Raw genomic sequence first — 13,859 nt, forward strand, 5'->3', positions numbered from 1 at the left:
AGCCAGTGATCAAAGATTAATCCAACAGTTAAATTATCAATTAATGACATTTTTTTTAGTTCCCTTACCCATCAGTCACAACCTAGCCGAATCCTGGAGCTATCCCAGAATATCTGTGCCTCGTATGATTGCTGAGTCATCTTCCTTGGCACCTAAACAGTCACAAACAGATTCTGACTGCACTCAAATCTTCCTGAGAGCAATGGAATGCTGCTGATATACTGCAAACATCTGGAAGAATGAGTGCAGGCAAAAGCACACTGCTCTGGGGGAAAAAAGGGCCAGCACATTCCTTAACTGAGTGATAGGAGTGTCAAAAGATATAGTTACTATCACTTTCTAAATACTCAACAACTTCCTTCCTATGTTCTTGCATAAATGCAGTAGACCCCTTACCATGCAATGCACAGGATTGACCTACACTTGTGTGTCACTCCCCAAGACAAGCGTCCTGGTATTGTGCTAGAATCTCCCAGCTGGTCTTTAAAAAAAAAAAAGAAAAGTTATTCTCTCATCACTCCTGTCCTCCAAATTATTATTATTGCAGCGACACCTAGGTGCCCCAATCATGGACCAGGGCCCTATTGTGCTAGGCACTGTACAAACCCACAACAAAAAGACAGTCCCCGCCCAAAGACTCAGAGAAATGCCGGGCTGGAAGGGATCTTGAGAAGTCATCTAGTCCAGCCCCCGGCATTAGGCAGGAAGAATTATACCCAGACTATCCTGACAGGTGTTTGTCCAACCTGTTCTTAAAAACCTCTAATGATGCAGATTCCACAACCTCCCTTTGTAACCAGTTCCAGTGCTTAAGGATGCTTATAGCTAAAAAGCTTTTCCTAATATCTAACCTTGCTGAAGATTAAGCAGATTACTCCTGGTCCTACCTTCAGTGGGAATGGAGAATAATTGATCAGCACACTATTTATAACAGCCCTTAACATACTTGAGAAAAGAAGGTCGAGAGGATGACCTAATATGTCTTCAAGACTAAACATGCCCTCTTTTTAAAAAAAAAAAAAAAAAAAAGCCACCCCTCTCCTCATAGGTCAGGTTCTCGAAATGTTTCATCATTTTTGTGGCTCTCCTCTGGACTTTCTCCAATTTGTCCACATCTTTGAAGGGTATGTCTGCACTGCACTACACATCTGTCAGCAGCGTGTGGTGTACATACCCATGTAGCCCCCCTAGCATGGGTAACAGAAGAGTAACCGGAGAAGCTGGCTTGTGCCAGAAGGGTGGGGGTAAGTAAGGTAATACTTACCCTACATGCTCTCTATTTGCTCAAGCCTTGCCTTCTATGTCTACAGTGCTATGTCACTTTAAACCAACATATTGTAAAAGAAATGCTAGAAAAATTGTAGGAGTTTTGGAAAGAAGAGGCCAAGAAATCCAAAACACATGCATAATTGTATTTCTGTTGATCTAAGCTATGAAAGAGCTTATGAATGTAGCTTGTAATTAACTTACTCAAGTTGCTTCCAGAAAGCCATCAAGAAACAATCCAATCCTCAAGAGAGCCTGTTCACATTTATTGCATGGGGGAAAGCAGCATGAATCCTGGGTACATATATACCTAGTTGAAAGGACCTCTTTTCCCAACTGTCCTTAGAAATCATATGGGTGTTTCAGAGGCTTCTAAGTCAAGCTTTGTTTTCTTTGGGTTAACTGACATACACTCAATGGCCTGAATATCCACAAATTGGCCTTGTCAACCCTTCCACCTAGTTAATAGGTACAATCTAGAACAGAAAGGAGCTGAAGTTCATGAAAGATTGAGGAAACAAACCCAAACCCAGCTTCCTCACAGTGATGCTTTAAGTGACTGACTAGGTTCTGTAACATCAGCAACACCTGTATACTTTAAGGAGAGTATTGGGGGGGGGAGGTGGAAGGGGAGTGAGGAAATCACATGAGACATTTCACAGGGATATTTTAAAATGGATTTTCTACAGAAAAATAGGGGGTTGCTGATTTTGAGGGATGGGTGTTGACAATAACCATCAGTAGGCATTACAAATGAACCTAGATAATCCTATTCAGAGTAGATCTAGACACGGGGGTGTCTGGAACCCTGGAGTCTGGTGTCCACTAATGCTCCCAAGATGAAGCCACACCAGTGGTGGGAAGTTTAAAGAAAAAAGTATGGTGTAGACCAAGTTTCGGACTATTATGTGATCCCTGGGAAGAGCCCATTGGAAAGAGTAATCAAGACTGACAACTAGAAATGCCACTGCTTGATTTACTCTTATTTACCAACCCTAACAAAGTTTATTGGACAATCCTGCTGGCATGTCAATGAAAGCAAGGGTGTTAACTGTAAACGCTGCTGGAGGACATTGTTATAGGTAAAAGGGATTAACACCACAATAAGAAGTGTGGCTTGCAAGCATTACTTGTTTGCAGATATATTACAACCTACATGCACAGTAACCCACAAAATGATGCACAAATTAAAACACAGGGTGTGTGTCATTTGTCTTTCATAGTCTTTAGAAGTCTTCTGTGGGGAAAAGACTTCACTTGCTTCTCTCCTCCCTCCCACCAATATCAGGGATTCAGATCTTAGCCCTCTAGGGTAAGCACGGTAGAGATGGAGAACTGCAGAATTATTAGATTTTTGACATCACAAATAGTAAGGAAGTGATTTATATTGAAACTGTTCAAAACTTCAAATCAAAAGCTAACCACCACACATAAGCTCCCAACCCACCACAAATAAGGGCCGAGGTAGCTCCCAGTTCATTTCCCTGGGTCCTCCAAAAAGACCATCAGCAAAGACTAGGGAGACTTGATATTTCTCAGGTATAAAAGCAAGCAGAAAAGAAACCTTCCAGACTTTCCACACACCCACCACAAAGCAACTCCAAACCTCCCTCCCTGTGTGTGGCACTTTAAGGGAAATTACAAACATCAAAATCCTACACTTAAGGTTCAGAAGGAGCAATAAAAGGACCAGGAGATTTAAAGTTAATTTTAAATAGACACATAATACCCATATTAACAACAACTTAGATCACCAGAACCTCTTCCCCACACACCTACTCTTCCTCCCCTCCCTTCCTCCCCCCCACTTTGTATTCCAGTGACCTTGGGCAAAGATAGACTAGTCGCTCCCCTTTGTAGTTTCACTTTCTGTTATTTCACACACTAACAGGATGCTGCAATGTTTGGGTGGAGAACACTACAAGGGAGAGTAATTCCTTCCGTAACAGAGGGTCTCCATTTAAGATTTTATTAATGCCGTACTTGTCAAAACAAGCCTATTACAAAGCCTAGCACCTATTTTTAGGGCCTCAGTTGACCTGACAGTGTCCCTTTAAGCTCATTTATAAAGAGGTATGTATTCATTCAAATATAATCTAATTAAATCACAGCACTCCTGAGCACAGCCAGTAGCAGTGAAGTAATTATTCTGCTGGGCAGTGTTCACGTGCAAAGAATCCAACAGAGAAGTTACTTCTAGTTCCCCGTGAACCAAACTCACAATAGAGGAATTACAGGTAATACAGAAGCCTGAAGAAAGAAAAGGAGTACTTGTGGCACCTTAGATTCTCTAAGGTGCCGTAAGTACTCCTTTTCTTTTTGCGGATACAGACTAACACGGCTGCTACTCTGAAACATGTCATAGAAGCCCTGAGCAATTCCTGTATTTGTTTTAAGCGGGGCCAGGATCTGATCTGCCACTCCCCTTCCCCAACCCAAAACTGATTCTTAATTTTACATGGAGCAGCACAAGGCCATTTCAATGTAGCATGGGTCAGTCATCCAGCCTAGAACAACCAGAAAAAAGGCAATCACTGAGTGTTTCAGCAGGAAGGGGGTGGCAGAGAGGAATAATTCTATCTATCTTTTGAAACCATACTCTACAGTCTGGTGGTTAGGGCACTGGCCTGGGATGTGGGAGTCCCAGATTCAAGTCTCTGCTCTGCCTGAATCAGAGTGATCTTCGATGGAAAAACTCTCCTCTGAATCCTACTTTCTATCAACTTGTGCATTTTAATGTGGCCGAGAACTATTTCTAAGACGACAGCGCTAGTCAGAAAGAAGAGCCGATTTATTTCTGTTGGATGCTGTTTTTACAGCAATCAAACAAGCACACAGAAGCACGAAAACGCTGTCAAACATGATCTTCTTGTAATTTCCACCCTGCCCCCCACACCAGCCACAATTTAGCACAATCAACACTTACTTAAGTTTGTAAGTTCTTTGGGACAGGAACAATTTTTGTTCTGTGTTTGTACAGCACCTAGCGCAATGGGGTCCCATTCTACAACTGGGGCTAGAGCAATACAAACAAACAGTAATAGCAAAGTTTGATTTGTCTGGAGCAGATAGTTAGATCAGCAATTCACAGTCTTAGTGGCCTCAACAATTACACAGTTAAGTCAGAAACATATTTTGAGGGCCCCATTCACCTGGTGGGCATGTGACTTTACAGAAACCCTCAAAAATTATGCCATAGTGTCAGTTTGTAAACAGCTCAGTTCTGCTACTTTTTGCCACTACCTGAGGAAAAGTTAAAAGCCAGAACATGTATCCAAAGTGTTATAAATATTAAGGGAAATCTGTGTACATCACATGCAGGAGTATGATTTTACTTGATTTGCTAAATATTTACTATTGTATTATCTGCCCCACAACTGGAACTACAATCACCCTGATGGAGCGAAAAGTTGCCATATTTCAATGCAATTTCCTTATATTTCTCATCTATCCTCCTTTGGAATATTTTATAAGTTTCTATATTTTTATAGGTCAACTATTTAACTTCTTTTCCAGCGTAAAAGCTTTCACTCTTCAGCTTTCTCCAGCACAGTAAGTCTTCATTTAAAGCACAGACCTAAACAGGACTTTTTCCACACACTCATTGAACTCTGTAAAGAATTGCAGCTTCTAAAAAGTTTTGTTAAGCATCAACTATTGTCTGGTAACCAGGTCTGAGCAGTGACTCAAGTATTTTGACCTATGATCATCTAATCTCAGAAATAGGTGGAGTATGGAACGATGTCTTAAAAAAAAAAAAAAAGCTGTTATATAGTGAACTGAATAATCACACTGCTGTATGCAGGCTTGAGCAAGTCCTGCCCTTCCCTTTCAATAATTTTAACAAAACTTAGCCTGCCCAGCTGCTTTATTTTATCCTTCCCCTCCACCTTTTCCCTCACACCACACAAACAATTGAGGATTTCTTTAACATTTCTTCCCTCCTCACCTTTTAAGCAGAGTTTAAAGCATATTTTAAAAGACTGACTAGACAGTTAAGTTTAAAAAAAAAAAAGCAATAATAAAATTGTCTAGTTAACAAAACCTCAGGTCATTTTCATCCAAACCCAACCTTTCCTCACTATGAGTTATATGCAAAAGTTATATTTTAATCATAGCACACAAAAAGCAACATAAGCATAAGATGTAACAGCAAAAATGTGGTAAAGCGAGTTATACAGCCTGCTCATGGATGGAAACTGCAACCAAATTTAGGCACAGGAGCTCTACAAGGAAGATAATCACTTCCAACCCAAACCCACATAATGTTAGGGATCTACTTTGAGAAAACTGGAACACAAACAATACTTGAAGGAAGGCGTAATGTACCAACCAAATCTCTTTTTGATTTTCATGGCAAACACTTAAGCTTTTTGAGCAACGTTTTTCTTTATCTGTTTCAAACATTTACTAAACTGAAAGTGTGTGTATTCTTATACGTAAATAAGAAAGTTAAAAGCAATTAGAATGTGAAATAGCAACAATGTGCCTATGGGGAAGGTGCTCTGATAGCACAGTGATGGGCGGCATTACAAAACCCTAAAAAAAAAAAAAAAATGCAGACAGATGCCTATCACACAGAGCTCAAGCACTTCAGACAAGATAAACAGTTAAGGACCTTAGTCTCACACAGCCCTTTATAAATATTTTTATAAAGAAAAGTACATCACAAAACAGCCTGTACTCTGACCTCCCAATAATCATTGCTGATCTCAAAATATAGACAGCATTGCTTTTGGGAAAGAAATGTAATTATACACTGTCCAGCCTAAAATGCAAGTGCACGTTCATAATATATGCGCTTTTCCAATATAATTATATATACATTATTCTAAAGAAAAAGCAGAACATATTTTTCTAAGATACTGTACTGTCAGTTGACGTTAACTGATAATTCCCGTTTGCTAGTAAGTATAGAGTATTCAAATATCACTATCAAGACAAAAAAATTACAACATAAAAACAACAACATAAGGGACAGAGTTAAGGTTGTTATACTGTAATGAAATATGCATTTCCTGAAGAGAAATGCATTCATTTTGTGCACAGTAAGGTTTAAGATGTCCTTAACTCTTTATGTCCTTGCTTTTAAATAACTGGGTTACAAAAATGTTTTCGTTATAGGCAAGTGTATATTGTCTCACAGCATCCCTAACTTATTTGCTTTTTTAAAAAATACCAAAGATATCCTCCTCAACCCCATCTTTCTTTTCCATTTTAAAAGTACTTCCCGGTGCAAAAAAATAAAAATGAAATTAGATGCACCAGTCGTGATTATTGGTGCATCTGAAGAAGTGGGTCTTTTTTTTAATCCACGAAAGCTTATGCCCAAATAAACCTGTTAGTCTTTAAGCTGCCACCGGACTGCTCGTTGTTTTTGTGGATACAGATTAACATGGCTACCCCCCTGATACTCAGATTATTAAAGTAGTTTGTACCTCTCCAGAGTTAATTACTTATATTTCACCGTGCAGTACATTTTGTATTTCTCAACTTAGTTAATGGAAACGGATTAGTCTATCTCATCTATAGAGTCTAATTCACTGAACAAGTCTCAAAACTAAATGCTGCAACACTTTGGTTGCTAGCACTGCAAGGAAATTATTTATTTTTTAAACAATGTATTAGTTAAAATACATAGTTCAAATAGTTCAAAATTATGGAAATTGTTTTGAACTGAGTTTGGAGCAAATCTGACTTAAGAGTGTCCTTTTAAAAACATTGTCTTAAATTGCTACAATAAATTCAATTTACTTCGGGGGTTTTTTGTTTTTTTTTGATCCCATAGATTTGCATCCAGGCTGCTTTGCTGGCTAATTGTTAAAAGAGGAGGGATTTTTAAAGTCATTGTTGTTTAAGGCAATGAACTTCTCTTTTTCTGAGGGAATGTAAGTTAAACTTTCTTCTGATGTTATGAAGAAACAACAGGCAATTTATAAAGCTCTCCAAGATAATCACAGGTTTTAGAGTAGCAGCCACGTTAGTCTGTATTCGCAAAAAGAAAAGGAGTACTTGTGGCACCTGAGAGACTAACAAATTTATTTGAGCATGAGCTTTCGTGAGCTACAGCTCACTTCATAGGATGCTGTATTTTCCACTGAATACATCCGATGAAGTGAGCAGTAGCTCACGAAAGCTTATGCTCAAATAAATTTGTTAGTCTCTAAGGTCCCACAAATACTCCTTTTCTTTTTCCAAGATAATCAGTTCTTAAAGCAGAGTTTTATCAATGTTAGCGTAGTGACTAAATGATGATGAATTCTGTACATAGCATGTTTGTTGTACAGCTGTCACTACAAATCAAGAGATGGACCCATTATAGAAAGAGTTATTTCCAAAATATACAGCATAGTAGCTTTCTGTTTTTCTCAGATCTTTAAATATGCTTCCAGAACTTCTAACATCATCAAGTTTATTTTTAAATCTGTGATTCTGAAGCTTTGTACTAGTTCACTAAGTAATTTTTCTAAGAAGATACTTTAATTAAGTGTGCTCCTGTTGAAGAATAAAAAGCTTTTTAGATTTCCTTATATTATGCATACAGCAAAACATAAGTGCAGAACGTTTGCATTTTGAAGTCTAACTTTAAGAAGCAGCAAGCTAGCATGTCCTCCAAAACTTTCTATTGTGCACCCCAATCGATGGCAGGGACACCTACTTGTAATAATTCATCTACTCATCAGCTTATCTGAAACTGAATTTAGCCAAATTACTGCTAGAGCCCCATAAAAGCCGTTCTTAGTTTAGGCTGGACATTCTTAAGACTCAGTTTGTCCCTCCTTCCTTTACATAAGGAATTACAAAGGCAGAAAGTACCAAATGCTTCTTCATTTAAAGTCACTCCTGTAAGAGGTGATTATGCAGCTTACTCTTGCAGTCTAAGTAGCTGATCACATTTATTCCTTACAATAATACAAGCAAGGTTTCCTTTCGCTCATTAATTTTTTAAATATAGCGGTTCTTAATATGAGGGGAAAGCAGCACATTATCCACAGTCATGGCATTCATAAGCAAGATGTCCATACCTGAACTAAATATTTACAAGACAGCAGGTAACATCTTTTAGGGAGATTCAGGGAAAGTGTTTTCGTAAAACATGATGTTTGGGTGAGTCTAGTATTTTCCAAGGGCAAAAAATCATCCCTAGCAAGGACGGTTTTGTAATATCCAAAGACGACTGTGTCCAAATGCCATAGGCACTGGAACTAGGAGTGCGGCCGCACCCCCAGCTTAAAGTGGTTTCCATCATATAGAGGGTTTACAGTTTGGTTCAAAGGCTCTCAGCACCCCCACTATGCAAATTGTTCCAGCACCACTGTCAGAAGCAAGGAAATCTCTCCATTTCTCCCCACATACCCTTCATGTTCAACACTTCTAACACATTTTCAACAAGTTTTAAGGAGCAAGTTACATTAAAATTAAGCTCCGCCCAAAAAATCAGAACAGCAGCCTCTTAGGGCCTGAACATGTGAGGTGCTGAGCACCAACAACTCCCAGGCTACAGTGCATCTCACAGGCTCAGAGGGACTGGAAACTATTTACATCCCCAATCTCCAGTAAGAACAGCATCAGAGATCACAGCTAAGGCCCTGAAATAGCAACAGAGTACAAGACCACATGCCCAACACCAGGCTCCCCACACCCCCAACCAGGGAGTGGGGGGGGGGGGGGACTAGTAAATACATCACTGAATCACACAACAAAACCCCATTGCATCCCTAGAGGGAAGACTAACCCACCCCCACCCGAAACCCCACAGCCCCGCTGAGAGAGCACCCCTCCTCCCAGTGTGAGACACGGGCAGGTCTGGAGCCGCACTTCAGCCCCATGTTCCAACCCTTTAGCCCCATAGTCTTAGGGAACCCTCCTCTCATCCCCCCAGGGGCCTCCCTTCTCCACAGGCTGGGCCTCCTCACATAACTATGAGGTTCCTTACACACAGACTCTCCCCTGCACAGCCCCCGATCTCCTTCCCATGGGATATCCCCCAATCCCCCCACACGGAACCCCCACACACCCCCTCCCCACAGGGACCCCCACACAGCCCCCCATGGGATCCCCCCGCACACACACACAGCCCCCCACGGGGCCCCCCCGCACCCCTTCCACGTGGGACCTCCCCACACACACACGGGCCCACACACCCTCTCCAAGAGGATCCCTCTCCCTGGCACCCCCAAGGCAGATCCCTCCCATGCGCCCCTCCCCCAGCAGCTCAACCCACAGCACAGGGCTGGGGGCTGCCTCCCCCTTCCCCCACCACACACAGGCTCCCCCCGGCCCGGCCCGCCCCGCGGGGGCCCCCCGCAGCCCGGCCGGAGCGGGGCAGGGTCCGTCCCCCCGCCGGGGCCTAGCCGGGGCGGGCGCTGCGCGTGCGGCTCCCCGGGCGAGCCCGGCCGGCGGCTCCCGCCAGCCCCGCGGCAGCGGGCGGGGAGCGGAGCGGGCCACTCACCCTGCGGCGGGCCCGAGCGGAGCGGAGCGGAGCGGCGGCCGGAGGAGGCGGAGCAGCCGGGCCGGTCCCTGCGCGGCGGCGGCGGCAGCCTGGCAGGAAGGGGAGCGCGGGGCGGGGAGGAGGCGGCGGCAGCGGCACGTCCACGGCGTCTGCCGGCCCCCTCCCGCCGCCCGTTAAAGGCGCAGGGCCGCGGGGCCGGGGGCAGCGCCTGCCCCGAGAGCCGCCGCCTGGGACCGGGCCCGCCGGGAACCGGATCCGGATTCCCCCCGACACCCTGCGGGGACCCCCCCGCCTGAGACCCCCCGCACCGGGATTCCCCCAGACACGCCCCCCAGGGGGACCCCCCAGCCTGAGATCCCCCCACCGGGATTCCCCCAGACACGCCCCGCAGGGGGACCCCCAGCCTGAGATCCCCCCGCCGGGATTCCCCCAGACACGCCCCCCAGGGGGACCCCCCAGCCTGAGATCCCCCCACCGGGATTCCCCCAGACACGCCCCCCAGGGGGACCCCCAGCCTGAGATCCCCCCGCCGGGATTCCCCCCGACACCCTGCGGGGACCCCCCCCGCCTGAGACCCCCCGCACCGGGATTCCCCCAGACACGCCCCCCCGGGGGACCCCCCAGCCTGAGATCCCCCCACCGGGATTCCCCCAGACACGCCCCGCAGGGGGACCCCCAGCCTGAGATCCCCCCGCCGGGATTCCCCCAGACACGCCCCCCAGGGGGACCCCCCAGCCTGAGATCCCCCCACCGGGATTCCCCCAGACACGCCCCCCAGGGGGACCCCCAGCCTGAGATCCCCCCGCCGGGATTCCCCCCGACACCCTGCGGGGACCCCCCGCCTGAGACCCCCCGCACCGGGATTCCCCCAGACACGCCCCCCAGGGGGACCCCCCAGCCTGAGATCCCCCCACCGGGATTCCCCCAGACACGCCCCGCAGGGGGACCCCCAGCCTGAGATCCCCCCGCCGGGATTCCCCCAGACACGCCCCCCAGGAGGACCCCCCAGCCTGAGATCCCCCCACCGGGATTCCCCCAGACACGCCCCCCAGGGGGACCCCCAGCCTGAGATCCCCCCCGCCGGGATTCCCCCCGACACCCTGCGGGGACCCCCCGCCTGAGACCCCCCGCACCGGGATTCCCCCAGACACGCCCCCCTCGGGAGACCCCCAACCTGAGAACCCCCAACGGGATTCCCCTCAGACCTCTCCAACAGGGATCCTCAGCCTGAGACCCCCTTACTGTGATTCTCCCCACAGGGACCCCAAGCCTCAGACACACACACCCCTGCACTGGAATTCCCCCAGACTCTCCCCATGGGAACCCCCAGCCTGAGCCCCTGCCTGTGAGGATTCTCCCCAGATACCCCCCTGGATCCCTGCCCAGGGGGACCCCCCAGCCTGAGACACCCCTGTACAGGGATTCACCCCAGACACCCCTGGAATCCCACAGGCTGAGATCCCCCCCATGGGGATTTCCCCAGACACCCCCATAGGAATCCCACAGCCTGAGACACTCCCTACCATGTTTCCCCAAGGGAGCCCCCAGCCTGACACCCCCATAATGGGATTCCCATGTTATGGCATATGGGGGCCCCAGTGTTCTGCAGAGCCATGTCTGTGTCCACAGAATAAATGTGGTGAGACCCTCAGCTGCAGGTTGAGACGTCTCTTGGGGGGGGCACACAGAGCGGTTACTTGGAGCTGGTGTACTTGGTCACAGCCTTGGTGCCCTCAGACACGGCGTGTTTGGCCAGCTCCCCGGGCAGCAGCAGGTGCACGGCGGTCTGGATCTCCCGGGAGGTGATGGTGGAGCACTTGTTATAATGCCCCAGGCGGGACGCCTCCCCAGCAATGCGCTCGAAGATGTCATTGACGAAGGAATTCATGATGCCCATGGCCTTAGAGGAGATGCCGGTGTCGGGGTGAACTTGCTTCAGCACCTTGTAGACCTAAATGGAGTAACTCTCCTTCCTGGTCTTGCGGCGCTTCTTGTCCCCTTTATTCTGGGTCTTGGTCACCACTTTCTTGGAGCCCTTCTTGGGCGCGGGAGCAGATTTCGCCAGCTCAGGTATCTCGATTGCTACTGACAGCACAGAACAGAACCAGCAATGGGTTCCATGTGGCTCCTGGAAGGATTTTTCCCTGATGGAGTAAGCCGTAGAGTGAGAAGGCTGGAGTTCCGAACAGTTGTTAATCATAAGCCTTTAGAAGCGTATTTAAACTATTTCACTGAGCTTCAGCAGATTGAGGATGCTATTCTCTGCGAAGGCCTTCTATCCTACCCAACCCAACCCAACCTCCTCCCAGGAGAGAGCATAGCTCTCAATGCTCTTTGCTTTGGCTTGTTTGCACATAGAAGTCGTAATGCTTTAACTATACCAGTAAAGTTACATCCCTTCTTTTTAGTGTGGATGGCCCTATACTGGTATAATGTTTATGTCCAGCTTGTATATAGCTCTTTTTACGAGTAGGTCTCAGAGTGCTATACAAAGGAGGCAAGTATCATTATCCCCATGTTATAGATGGGGAAACTGAGGTACGGAGAGGCAAAGTGACTTGCTCAAGCTCACCCAACAGGCCAGTGGCAGAGCCAATAATTGAACCCTGGGGGGAGGGTGCTTGGGGCTCCAGTGGACAGGGGTAGGGGTGGGGCCTTGGGCGCAAGGGGCTGGGCCATGTGGCTAACTTCCCCAAAGGGGGACTCACGTGTCACCCATGGATCTAACCAATTAGCCAGAGGTTATGCCCACTGCATGTGAGCTCTGCACATTGCTACGAGACTCTAAGGCAGTGATATTCAGTGGTTCAGGAGCCAAATTAGCGATCAACATTACCCAAAAGAGCCACAGTAATGTGAATTCATTGTTTCATTTTCTATAGTACTATATATTCATATTTAAACAGTGTAACAGGGGAAATATTTAGTTTGTTTATATATATAGCCAAGTATTATTATTTTATCAACTACAGTTGGTTAATAACATAGTAAAAGCATCCTGATTGGTTAATAATTAAATCACACAGTGTTTCAATATCATGCTGCAAAGAGCCACAGGAGATATATTAAAAAGCCACTGGCAGCTTGCAAGTCTCAGCCTGGGTATCACTGCTCTAAGGTCTCATCTGCTTTAGAAGCTGATCTGTGATTCTCCTCCACCAGTGAAAGTTATAGTGTAGACAGGGCTCTGATGTTTTCCACATGTGAACCCATACAGTGCTGTCTGTCTCAGTCTGCAGCCAGCTCCAGAGCATCAGCTGTTTCCTGTAGCTTTACCAAGTAACGATTGGGTGAAATTACCAAAACCCAATTTTTTCACCGCTGTCATTCAGAATTCTGTGGTCAGCAGTGAAACAAGCAAGAATCATATAGCTGGACACAGGAACAGCTGACATGTCCAGGGCTACAGGCTCAGGAAGCAGCTTGCCTGCCAAACCTTGTATCTCTGCTCTCACAACACACAGCCAAGTGAAAGCATGTGTCCTGACCCCGCTGTGGATGATGTCTCCACCCTAAAAGCCCATAACCTTCTGGAGTGCAAGGAAAGGGGAAGGAGCCAAAAACAATCAAGAAAAAGAGTCACTGAATAAAAATAAAGGAAAGAACCCAAATATAGGGGGTAGGAAGGGAAAGAGAGAATGAAGACAAAATGGGAGGGAAAAGGAAAGAATGGAGAGGAAAATGTACAGATGTGGCAACTGTGCTGAGATGTTGCGAAAGGGGCACCAACTATCAATCTGTTTCATCAGTAAAAGGCAGGATGGATAAAAATGATTTTTTTAAAAAAATCAAAAAATCTGATTTTTTTAATTTAGATTGGACTTTTTTGATAAAATGCTTTTTGAGGAAAAAACCTATCTAAAGATAGATGCATTATACCTCAAAGATATCTCATCATGGAATAGGGATTATAAATGCTAATTCTATAGTATGAGACAATATATTCATGTAATGTTTAAGAAAAGTTTTGTAAATGAGTTCCAATAGTTCATGGATTAGGGACCCAATTTTATGGGGTTCCACAGGCTTCTGTATAGATTATTTAGGTTAATCTTTCAATCTACCCAATGGGACTCAGTGCTCAGTCTAGATAAGATACCATCAGAGATGCTTAGTTTTGCAGTTCTCAAACTGGATTTGT

General features: G+C 45.9%; 1 protein-coding gene and 1 pseudogene across 20 annotated transcripts in view; both read right to left on the minus strand.

The window, feature by feature from the left end:
• Positions 1-9,947, minus strand: part of KTN1 (kinectin 1) — a 113,599-nt gene extending 103,652 nt beyond the window's left edge. For 13 of the 20 annotated variants that reach the window (XM_043548463.1, XM_043548464.1, XM_043548465.1 and 10 more), the window contains exon 1: positions 9,719-9,947. The gene's annotated coding sequence lies outside the window, so the exon portion shown is untranslated. The remainder of the gene's footprint in view (positions 1-9,718) is intronic. The other 7 variants (XM_043548461.1, XM_043548454.1, XM_043548462.1 and 4 more) reach the window with 1 other exon arrangement.
• Positions 9,948-11,218: 1,271 nt separating this feature from the next.
• Positions 11,219-11,918, minus strand: LOC102941977 (annotated as a pseudogene).
• Between the last annotated feature and the right edge of the window lie 1,941 nt (positions 11,919-13,859).

Source organism: Chelonia mydas, chromosome 6 (genome assembly GCF_015237465.2).
Source record: "Chelonia mydas isolate rCheMyd1 chromosome 6, rCheMyd1.pri.v2, whole genome shotgun sequence".
NCBI lineage: Eukaryota > Metazoa > Chordata > Testudines > Cheloniidae > Chelonia > Chelonia mydas.